This window comes from Podarcis liolepis, assembly GCF_965112155.1.
Source record: "Podarcis liolepis genome assembly, chromosome: 5".
In the NCBI taxonomy this organism is placed as follows: domain Eukaryota; kingdom Metazoa; phylum Chordata; class Lepidosauria; order Squamata; family Lacertidae; genus Podarcis; species Podarcis liolepis.
In genome coordinates, this window is record NC_139556.1 from 85,816,430 (window position 1) to 85,827,254 (window position 10,825).

Here is a 10,825-nt window from a genome sequence, read left to right on the forward strand (position 1 = left end):
CTTTTATGATGTTCCAGTAAGGGAGGACGCTGGGCCAAAACGCCACGTCCTGTAAGGTGATCTTTGAACACCAGCAAATATTTCTGCTCCCCCTCTCTGGTAGCTCTGTGAAGTCCACCTGTTAAGAGAAGAGATAACAAAGACGGCAGCGATTGCACAGAACAAATTGATATATTAACTCAAAGGGGTCAGCATGGCAAAAAACTTCGCAAGGGGTTAACAGTTCTGTTCCTTGGGTTAAGTTTGCTAGCCGAGATTTTTAAAAGTCTTCCTGTGCTCTAAGTTTCAGAACTCTAAGCCATGTTGCAAATTTCAGTTCATTTGCCAGTGTCTGTAGACAGAACAATGCGCTCCTTGCTTCTGGCAAAGTTTCAAATTCCTCAAAGTATCAATTCCTATGCCGCAGCTCCTTTCAGAGTAAAATTGCACATTAAAAAGAAAAACTTGACAAAGTTCACAGAAAGCATTCACTTGCTTTTTAAGAAAGTCACTTTTCCAGGTTAATACTTTGGGGCAGGGGGATGGGTAACTTTTGGCCTTCTGGGTTTATGTGGCTGAACTGTAAATCCAGAAAGTGTGAGGTTCAGGGTAGCTGGCTGAATGCAGCAGTGTCCTTCTTGGAATAGGAGCCAAGAGATAACGCTCTGAAGCTACCTCCAAGCGCCTGGCACAAGGAAAAAACCAAACAAACTGATGTCCTGTTACTTTCATGAATGAATGTTAGAAACAGTTAGTTCACTCGCTTCTAGCTGCAACAGTCTTTTAGCAAGAACAGAGATGAGAAGAAATCATTTTTGAGAATTTCGCCATATTTGTAGGCCTTTCCGCTGCCCGTCTCATGCCTTCTAAAACATTTCTGTGATAAGTCTCTAAGGCCGCCCTTCCCTCTGTAGTATTGTAATCCCAAGGGGGGGGTCCTTCTGGGGTTTCCCATCTATTATCCCTTTGTTCCCATCCCTCCTTTTTCATGTAATCTATCTCTTGGGGGGTAAAGACCAGGTTTTCTGTATCTGCTTTGGTCAGGACAGGTACTTTCAAACTATATTGTTGTACCAGTGCGGCTCTAGGGGTGCCCCTGACAGCTTCCTTTGCTCTCAAATCAGCCCACCTATTTCCTACTTCTTCGGGGCTCGTCCCTCTGGTGTGGGCTGGAACATGAACCACTGCGACCTTTTCTGGTCCAGTGAGGGCATTTAATAGTCTTTCTAGTAATGCCATGTGTTCTATTTGCTTTCCATCCGCCTTAATATATCCCCAGTCCCGCCAAGTCCTACCAAAGGTATGTACCACCCCCCCATGCATAGCAGGAGTCTGTCCATATGGTTACCTCTAAGCCCCTTGCCAACTCGAGAGCCCGTGCCAGGGCCATAATCTCACATTTCTGGGCCGACCAGTTCGCCGGCAAAGCCCCACTTTCGATTATCTCCCCATCTTCCTTAACTACAGCATATCCTGACTTCCTTTTTCCTTCCTCAACATAACTAGATCCATCAACGTACCATCTCTCCCCCATTACTAAAGGGATTTCTGATAAATCCTCTCGAACCTTTGCCATTAATTGTATAGTGCCCAAGCAATCATGCTCATCTGGTTCCCATTCTTTCCTTTCTCCTATCAAGAACTCTGCTGGATTTAAATTCCGATCAGTTCCTAATGTAATATCAGGGCTGGTACGTAGCACTGTTTCGTAGTGGGTTAGGCGGCCATCCGTCATCCAGGTGGAGGCTGCCCCAATTAGTATCGTGGATATTTGATGAGGACTGTGAACAATCAAGGCTCTTCCAAAAGTTAACTTCCTACTTTCGACTACTAGCTCAGCTGCTGCTGCCACCACCTGGATACACGTGGGCCATGCTCGCACTACTGGCTCCAGGGTTTTGCTAAGATAAGCTACTGGCTGATACCGCCCCCCTCTCTTTTGGGCTAGGACTCCGACAGCAGTCTGAGAACTAATAGTTACATATAGGTGGAACGGCTGTTGGAGGTTTGGTAGAGCTAGGACAGGGGCCCCTATCAATGTTTTCTTTACTTCTTCCCATCTTTGTTCATCGTCCTGTTCCCATGTTATTTTACCATCTCCGGCCAGTTTCCGGTTTAAAAGCCGGACCAGCTTGGCAAATTGATCTATCCACAGTCTACAGTATCCTAGGAGTCCCAACATTCTTCTTACATCTGTTTTGTTTCTAGGAGGTTGTAATTCTAAAATTCCCTTAACTCTTTCTGGATCCAATTTCCTTGTTCCCCCTTCTAGTAAGTGTCCCAAATACTTTACCTTCCGCTGTACAAACTGTAGTTTGTCCTTAGACACCTTCACCCCTCCTCACTCTTCTCAACTCTCTTGCTCCCAGACCGTTATCCTCTCTCATATTCTGCGGCCCTCTTTGTGCACCCCCCAATCTTTAAGTTTGCTCAGTTAGACATTGCCCACACAGCAGTGTTTGCTTGTAGATTAAATGTATGTTCAAGATTACTACCCTGAACCTGGACCTTCATGTTGAGACAACACAAGAAACCAGGAGCGACACACATTGTGTTGTATTTATACTCTTCTATATGGAATAGCTCTATGCTTTACCCACAGAGCACTGAAGAGCACAGCATTGGTTTTCACTAACTAAAAAAAAAACTTTAAAGTTTTTAGAAAACTGTATTTTACTGCAAGCAAAAAAACAAACAAAACCAGAGTTCTTCCAAACTCTGCAAGGAGCATTCTAGACAGCCTTACATTGCCAGGCCTATCAAGAGGTGTGCAAGGTCTAGCACTGGAAAGGCTGGTGTAACGTTGCAACTTTTAAAACATGCACAAGCTAGAATACACACCAATCATCCACCTTTTAATTGCTTAAAGGTAAGAAAGATCAAGAGACAAACCCCCACTTTCAAAATATGAAACTGGGAGTCTCTGACCCTCCAATACACATTAAACCCCTAGAACCTTGTACTGGTTGAAAACCTCATTCCCCTTTCTCCAACCCTATTTCGAAGCCACTTTTCTCTTCTATTCTGCAGCCCCGCTTTGCTTCAAAGTCTACGCAGCTGCCTCCTCTCCTTTAGGGCAGCTCCCCTTGCACACAGGACACCTCCATGGGGAACCTCCTGCACCTGTCTCCTCCCACCAATTGCAACTACAGAGCACCCTTTACACCTTTCATCCAGTTATGAAGCTGCCACCCCCATCTGATTCTGCAGACCCTTTCTTTCGTCCCTTGGCTTTCATCTTTGTCCCCATTCCCATGCCTACCTCCTTCCTTTACTCTGACTCTTGCCCATGTTTACAGTGTCTCCGACTCGCACACACACACACACTCACGCGGAATCGCCTGGCCGCTCCCCTCGCGGGAAAGACGGAACCGCAAGCTAATCCTCCCGTCAGGGCAGAACCCTGATCCACACTCACGCGTCCGTATGGAACCTCTCTTCCGTTCAGGAGACGATTCTCTCGCCCCCGTCCCGTTCCACAGCCCACAAGTTTCTTCACTTTCCCACGTCTACTCACCCAGTACAGTCCAGCGTCGCTTCTCGCAACTAGTGAACAGGCGGGCGTCCCCGCTGGGTGCTCGCGGTCCCGGACCGCCAATGGGTGCTCGCGGTCCCGGACCGCCAAAAATGAGACCTAGTTCTCTCTCTCTATCCCCCTATATCAAGTCCTGTCTTTTAGCCCTCGTGAACCGTCACGGGTGGACTCCGGCTCGGGTCACTCCGAAAAGACGGAGGGGCACCTACCCGGATTCCGAGATCCCCCCGAGCAGCCCGTCGAGAGCCCCACGTTGGGGCGCCAAAAGTTGTGGGAAGTTGTCCGTGGATAAAAACTGACAAAAGACTTCAATATAAGGGTAACCCTTTTATTAGCGCGTTTGCAAAGGCGGACCCCTCGTACCCGTGGATACGAAGAGCCCCGATCGGGCATAAGCACAGCAGTTTTATCCCTAGCTGCCGCCCCTCTTTTGGAGGCTTGGCTTACAATCTATCTACCAGAATTCAGCACATTCCTAATACATTGTTCAATCTACTCTATTCATTTTTACTCCCTTCTCAGTGTGGGCATCACCCTTTGGCTCTCCCTTTCTGGCGTACGCGACTGTGTTATCTTGTATACATGTCTAGCTCTCAAGGCTGAGTTTGAGGCACATCCTTTCTGTATGCTTTCATTGTTTCCCAATCTCACACTTACAATTAATAATATAAATATAGAAGCTGTAAAGAGGTTAAAGTGATGAGAATACAACAACATTTAATTTAAGGGTATAATATTGAAGCATAGTATGGTAAGCAGGACACGTTTAAATATAATAAACCAGAAGGGGAAGTTGAGGGAAGTCGGGGGGGGGGATTTAATTGGTCATTATTTGTCATGATGTAATTATTGAAAAATAATAATGTAAAACTCAATGTGAGGACTGCTTCATGTGGGTTGTTTTGCTGTTCTCACTATGTTCCGTTGCAATAATAATAATAATAATAATAATAATAATAATAATAATAATAATAATTTTATTTATATCCCGCCCTCCCCAGCTGAAGCCAGGCTCAGAGCGGCTGACATCAAATGTATAACACATTAACATAAAATCAGACAATCAATTAAAATACATCCTCAAATCAGATCAGGATCAGAATAAAATCCAATCAGATGGCAACCTGCAGATTAGGGTTGGGGACCTTAAATGCCTACCAGGCCCAACTGTTTGTGCTGAACTTATATGGGTCTGTGAGAAAAATTGGGAGGCCACTTTCATGCAAGTTCTTATGAAAGGGGAGAGGGAGTCAGACTGAACCCCGACCATAGGCCTGGCAGAACAGCTCTGTCTTGCAGGCCCTGCGGAAAGATGTCAAGTCCCGCAGGGCCCTAGTCTCTTGTGACAGAGCGTTCCACCAGACTGGAGCCACAGCCAAAAAAGCCCTGGCTCTAGTTGAGGCCAGCCTAACCTCTCTGTGGCCTGGGACCTTCAGGATGTTTTTATCTGAAGACCGTAAGTTCCTCTGTGGGACATACCAGGAGAGGCGGTCCCGTAGTGTTAACTATTAACTTTTGCAATCTGCCCTGGAAATTGTGAAGGTAAGTGCAAATAAAAATATCTTAAATAAAAATAAACTACATGGCTGTGTGCATAAATAGTCAAAATAAAAAAAAATTCCTTCCAGTAGCACCTTAAAGACCAACTAAGTTAGTTCTTGGTGTGAGCTTTCGTGTGCATGCACACTTCTTCAGATACACCGTGCATGCACACGAAAGCTCATACCAAGAACTAACTTAGTTGGTCTTTAAGGTGCTACTGGAAGGAATTTTTTTATTTTGACTATGGCAGACCAACACGGCTACCTATCTGCATAAATAGTGTTCTAGTGCTGAAGTCCTGCTTGCAGGTTTCTCACCGGTATCTGGGTGACCACTGTGAGAACAGGATGCTGATACAGCAGGTTTTACTTGTGTTCTTAAGTCAAGCTGCCACATGCAGAGAGCAGCAAGGAGCCTCTTCTACTCATCATGTGCAATTTTAAACACTGTGCTATCATGCACCATAATGCTGGCATGGTTTTGACTTTGCTCTACATTCCAAATTCTCAAAAAATTCTCAATCTGCAGGAACTGCAAGCAAGTGAATAATGTCTGTCCGTTGTTCCTGCGCAGGAATCCAACGACAAGGATGTGAAAAAGGCCCTGCCACGCGTCTGCAACCTCCCACGGTTGTTTATATTTTAAATTGATACTGCTGGACAGCAGAATAGGGATGGAATACTGTATCCACTTGCCCCACTCCCTCCATATACATCAAACCTTTCCTCCCAATGTTTGCTTTAACAAATGCATGGAAACGAATAAATCTGGCTATGAGGAACAAGGCTTGCTTACAGACCCCTGCACCATGCAATCTTTACAGCCAGGTTTTACAAAGACGTTTTTCTACAGCAGGAGACAAACTGAGAGAGCCTTAAACCTGTCACCGCTATCATTTTTGAGAGTACTGAAGCTTCAAATATAAGCCTTTGGTCACTCAAATTGTTCCAAGGTCAAGGAAAGGGAAACGTGCCTTCTTCATTTGTCACATAGCCTGTCTCCCTTTCTATGGAATATCACATTAAGGCGGAAAAAAAACCCCCGTCAATGGTACTTCAGTGGGTCCACACCTTTCATTTTCCAACTTGAAAATGTGTCTTCTTTCATGGTGTCTAACTTGCCCACCTGCACACCAATGCAATAAACTGCTGATAGATACAAAAAAAAGTGAAACAGGGGGTTATGGACACTGATGGTCTGTTCTAGTTATACTCAGGATTGTTTTATGGCCCTCTGCTCTGAGATATATATTTTTACTCCAGATCTTTGATGATGCTGCCATCAGCAGCTTTCAGGACATAAAAGTACAAATGACAGGTACTGTCAGATAGTCAAACGAGAATGGTAGAAATTCACTGAGCATGTAATATGGTAGATTTCAGCAAAGCTAAAAACTCATGGCAGCTCCGACTGACATGATCTTTATATATATATATATATATATATATATATATATATATATATATATATATATATATATATATGCTTTCGTAGATTTTCACGGGTACAGGAATGCAGGTTTTGGTGTCTTCGGGTGTCTTCCCGTGTAAGAGTTGGGGTGTCCAGGCGACGTTTCGACGAGGTCTCACTCGTCATCTTCAGGCTGGTGCTTTCGGCTTCTTGTTACTGGAACAGAGCAGGATCTTAGTGTTTGAGTTCCTATAAATACTGTGGAGGGGTGTGGTGTATAGCCTCCAACGTTCTGGGCAGAGAGGAAGTTCCTAGGTTAGTGTGCCTTTTCTTCTTTTGTTCCTTAATTACTTGAGGGATATCTTGAGTGATTTCTTGAGTGATATTCTGAGTACCACTTAGGTGGGTCATTAAGTGTGGATTAGTTGCTAAAGCTTTCGTGTCTTGACCTCTTGAGCTTGTGAAGAGTTTTTCTGAGAAGATGGCTGTACTGCACTTAGTTGTGCTCTGGCTTGGCTTCGTGTATAGGGGCGAGCTGTGGTTTTGTGCCCTGTGCCAGCCAGATCTGTGTAGGGATAGCAGGGGGGTGCAGCATCCGGAGGTGCCACTATGGTTTGGCTACTGGATGGTGTCTGTAATTTATCTGTGGAGAGGGTCTGGGTTTGGGTCTGGTGTGGTTGATTGGTGATGGCGTTCTGTGTGCCTCTGGTTCTGGTGTCGGTTTTTGTGGGGAGGGCTAATTTCCAGATGTCTGGCAGGCGGGACGTGGTGTGTGTGTATATATATATATACACACACACCAACCCAAAAACCCATGCTATTTGAAGAGCAGGCTCTTGAAATAATGAATTGGATGAATTCTTACATAACCACTTATTCCCCAGGCTCTTGTCTCCTGCCTTCTTTCAGAAATTGTGCGGATTTTCATGCTAGATCAATGAAGAGCGTACAACAAAATGGAGATGAAAACAACCCGTCCTTGCCCACAAGAAAAATTCTGGTGTGTGTGTGCTCCCCCCCCCATTTGTTTGTTTGTTCTTTTAAAGAGTCAGCTAGGCAATGCTGAAAAAAGCAGATCCTTCTTTAGATATACTGCTGGATAGGCTTTCCTTAGGCAGCAAGAAGGAAAGATGTCAACTTTGTACTTTGTACAGTGGGAGTTTCCCACTTTGGCGAGGATCATATGCACAGCTGATTTTAAAATATGACAACACTCTGAGAAGGAGGGAAACTTTTGGGTCAAATCATGGAATTGCAGGTGGTTACACTGACTTCCACACTTCCCACCAAACATCGGATTTCCTCAGTTGTCCGTGTGTTCTGATCTGTTATTCAGATTATCTTTGGCAGGACCACAAGTTCAGTCCTGGTTGCTGTGATCGGGTGTGGGCATTGCCTGCTTGCACCCTCCTCCTCCATCTCAGTGTTGCCCTTGCAGAACTCAGCATGGAGAAAATGGGGACAAAACTAGAATCAGTTGACTCTGCAGTTAGCTCTGCTTCCACCTGCCTTCTGTCCTCCCAGTCCCAATGAGCAACAGACACCACTGCTGCTGCTGCTTAGCATACAAAATGGAATATTTCGGAGTGCCATGTGGATCCTTTGCATCCCACGGAGCAGGCAGCTGCTGGCTATAATCTTGTCAAAACTATGATGCACTGAATATCCATGATTTCCATTCATAGCTGGAAAAAGATAAAGTCCTGACTATAACAATACATTTCTCTTGGAGGTCTGCAGGGAGAGGGGAATTAAATTCTGTGGTGCAGAAAATCTCTGGTGCAGCTCATTGCACCGAATGGGGAGGAATGTGCAAGTCTCAAACAGCAACAGAGTGGTGGACTGTGATGTGCATTAATCCAGCAGCTGGTGAAATAGATGTGTTAACAGTTGAGAAATAATGTGCATTAGGAATACTGGATGGATCTCCAATAGCTATTCAGCCTGCAGTTAAATGGCAAACCTTGTTAAATGTTGCTTAGGCCACAGATATCCACAGTACTTGTTTTGGATGAGGGTTCTTTGGAACTGTCCAACCTTTGCTCTGAATGCGAAACACAATGAGCATAAATTAGACTGAATTGATGACCACCAACTAGTCCATCATTGATAAGAAATCATGGCAAGACGGATGTCAACCTGGATCCATCCACCAGGCAGAGAAGGAATAGCCACATGGAGCTTACCCCCACAGAAAGAAAGCCGGAGCTCTGCGAGTACAGCCTTCTCCTGATTGAAGGGCAGAGTGTTTGAGGACTGGGGCATTCTCAGGGAAACCAAAATGCTTGTTTACAAAGCTATTGTACTACCAACCTTACTGTATGCTTGTGAAACATGGACCACTTATAAACGCCATCTCTAGCTCCTCAAAAGATTCCATCAACTGTGTCTCCAAAATTTTTTACACATCACTTGGGAAGACAGGCGAACTAATGCCAGTGTACTGGAAGAAGCAAAGATCACCAGTGTCAAAGCAATGATTCTTCAACATCGACTACGTTGAACTGGTCATGTTGTGCGGATGCCTGATTATCGTCTTCCAAAGCAACTACCCTATTCTGAACTTAAAAATGGAAAGTGTAATGCTGGTGGTCAACAAAAGAGGTTCAAAGACTCTCTCAAGGCAAACCTAAAAAAAAAAGTAGAATAAACGCCAACAATTGGGAAACACTTGCCTGCGAGCGCTCCAATTGGAGAACAGCCTTTACCAAAGGTGTCATGGACTTTGAAGACGCTTGAACTCAGGACGAAAGGGAGAAACGCGCTAAGAGGAAGGCACACTTGGCAATCGCTCACCACAATCAACTCTCACTCGGAAACCAACATCCCCATTGTGGAAGGACGTGTGGATCCAGAATTGGCCTCCACAGTCACTTACAGACTCACTGTTAAAACCGTGTTTATGGAAGACAATCGTACTCAGCTACGAGTGATCGCCAAAGAACCCCCACAGAAAGAATACTTGGCTCTGCCACAGTTGAAGGACAACAGATGGAGAGTGGTCACAGCTCAAAGTTGGAGAATCTTCTTTGCATACAGAAGGTCCTAGGTTCATTTTCTGGCATCTCCAGGTAGGACAGGGAGAGACCTCCCCCCCGAAACCCTGCAGTGCCTCTGCCCTTCAGCATAAACAATAATGAGCTAGGTGGACCATTGGAATCAGGCAGCTTCCTATATATTCACATTCTGGCTTCTGCCATCAGCCAAGCAACTAAGGGCCTATGATTCTCAGGAAGAACATTACAGGAAAGGGGAGACCAGTCTGGCCCCATCTACCAGGGAAAGACGCAGCAACTGCATTGAGTTCCTGCCCCATTCCTATAAAAATGAACCCTGATCAGTGCTACACTGTCAGCTTGACACAGAAGCAACAGTCTGAATCAGTCTGAATCAGCTAGCAGTCTGCCAGACACATGTGGCAGGAAACATTTGTCTCAATGCAGAATCAAATGCAACATATATTGTAAAATTATATACATATGAATCATAGAAGGACTGTCATAGAATGATTAAAATCAGTAGTGGTCCTTGTAATGCAGGCATAGCCAAACTCGACCCTCCAGCTGTTTTGGGGTTACAATTCCCATCATCCCTGGCCACTGGTCCTGCTAACTAGGGATGATGGGAGTTGTAGACCCAAAACAGCTGGCGGGCCAAGTCTGTGTTAGCATTTCACTCCTCCATTGCTGGATGTGTGATTGTTACATCACATCTCTGTATTTACTTTCCAGGCTTGGAAAGTGTGAGAACGGAAGCCACTCTTATCTCTTTCACGCTATTGTACTTTTGTACTGCTTTTCCCCCCCTCTCTCTTGGAGAAAAACTGAGAGGATGCCATGATAGCTTTGCCCTGTATATATTGTTTAATAAGTACTTAGAATGCACACCCCAAAGCTCCACTTCATTTCTGCTATACTCTGCTGAGTGAGCGTGCACATAGTCTTCTGATATGTGTCTCTGGTGCATGCCAGGACTGAAGATTTATGGACATCCCGGGCTGCGCTGCATCAGGAAGACGCCTGGAGAGGTTTGTCTCATTCTGGGGGCTGCGTGTGCCCCCCAAGAGTGTTATGACAGTTTGGCCATGCCTGTTGTAGTGAGTGCAGACCTTCTCTTCCAATGCCAGGGTTGTGGCAACTTACCTGGATGAGGCCCCTTCATGGATCACTGCCTTGCCGTGGCGAAGGGGCTTGAATAACTCAGAGAAGCTATGAACTATGTCATGCAGGGCACTCAAGATGGACAGGTCATAGTGGAGAGTTTTGACCAAACGTCATCCACCTGGAGCAGGAACCGACAAGCCACTCCAGTATCCCTGCCAAGAAAACTCCATGGACAAAGACAATAGGCATATAAAAG

The 10,825-nt window shown here is 45.3% G+C and overlaps 1 long non-coding RNA gene across 1 annotated transcript; it reads left to right on the forward strand.

Moving 5' to 3' along the window:
- Positions 1-277: 277 nt before the first annotated feature.
- Positions 278-2,365, forward strand: LOC310707804. Its single transcript, XR_014526733.1, has 2 exons — positions 278-608; positions 800-2,365. It is a non-coding gene; the product is annotated as an uncharacterized lncRNA (long non-coding RNA).
- The last annotated feature ends 8,460 nt before the right edge of the window (positions 2,366-10,825 follow it).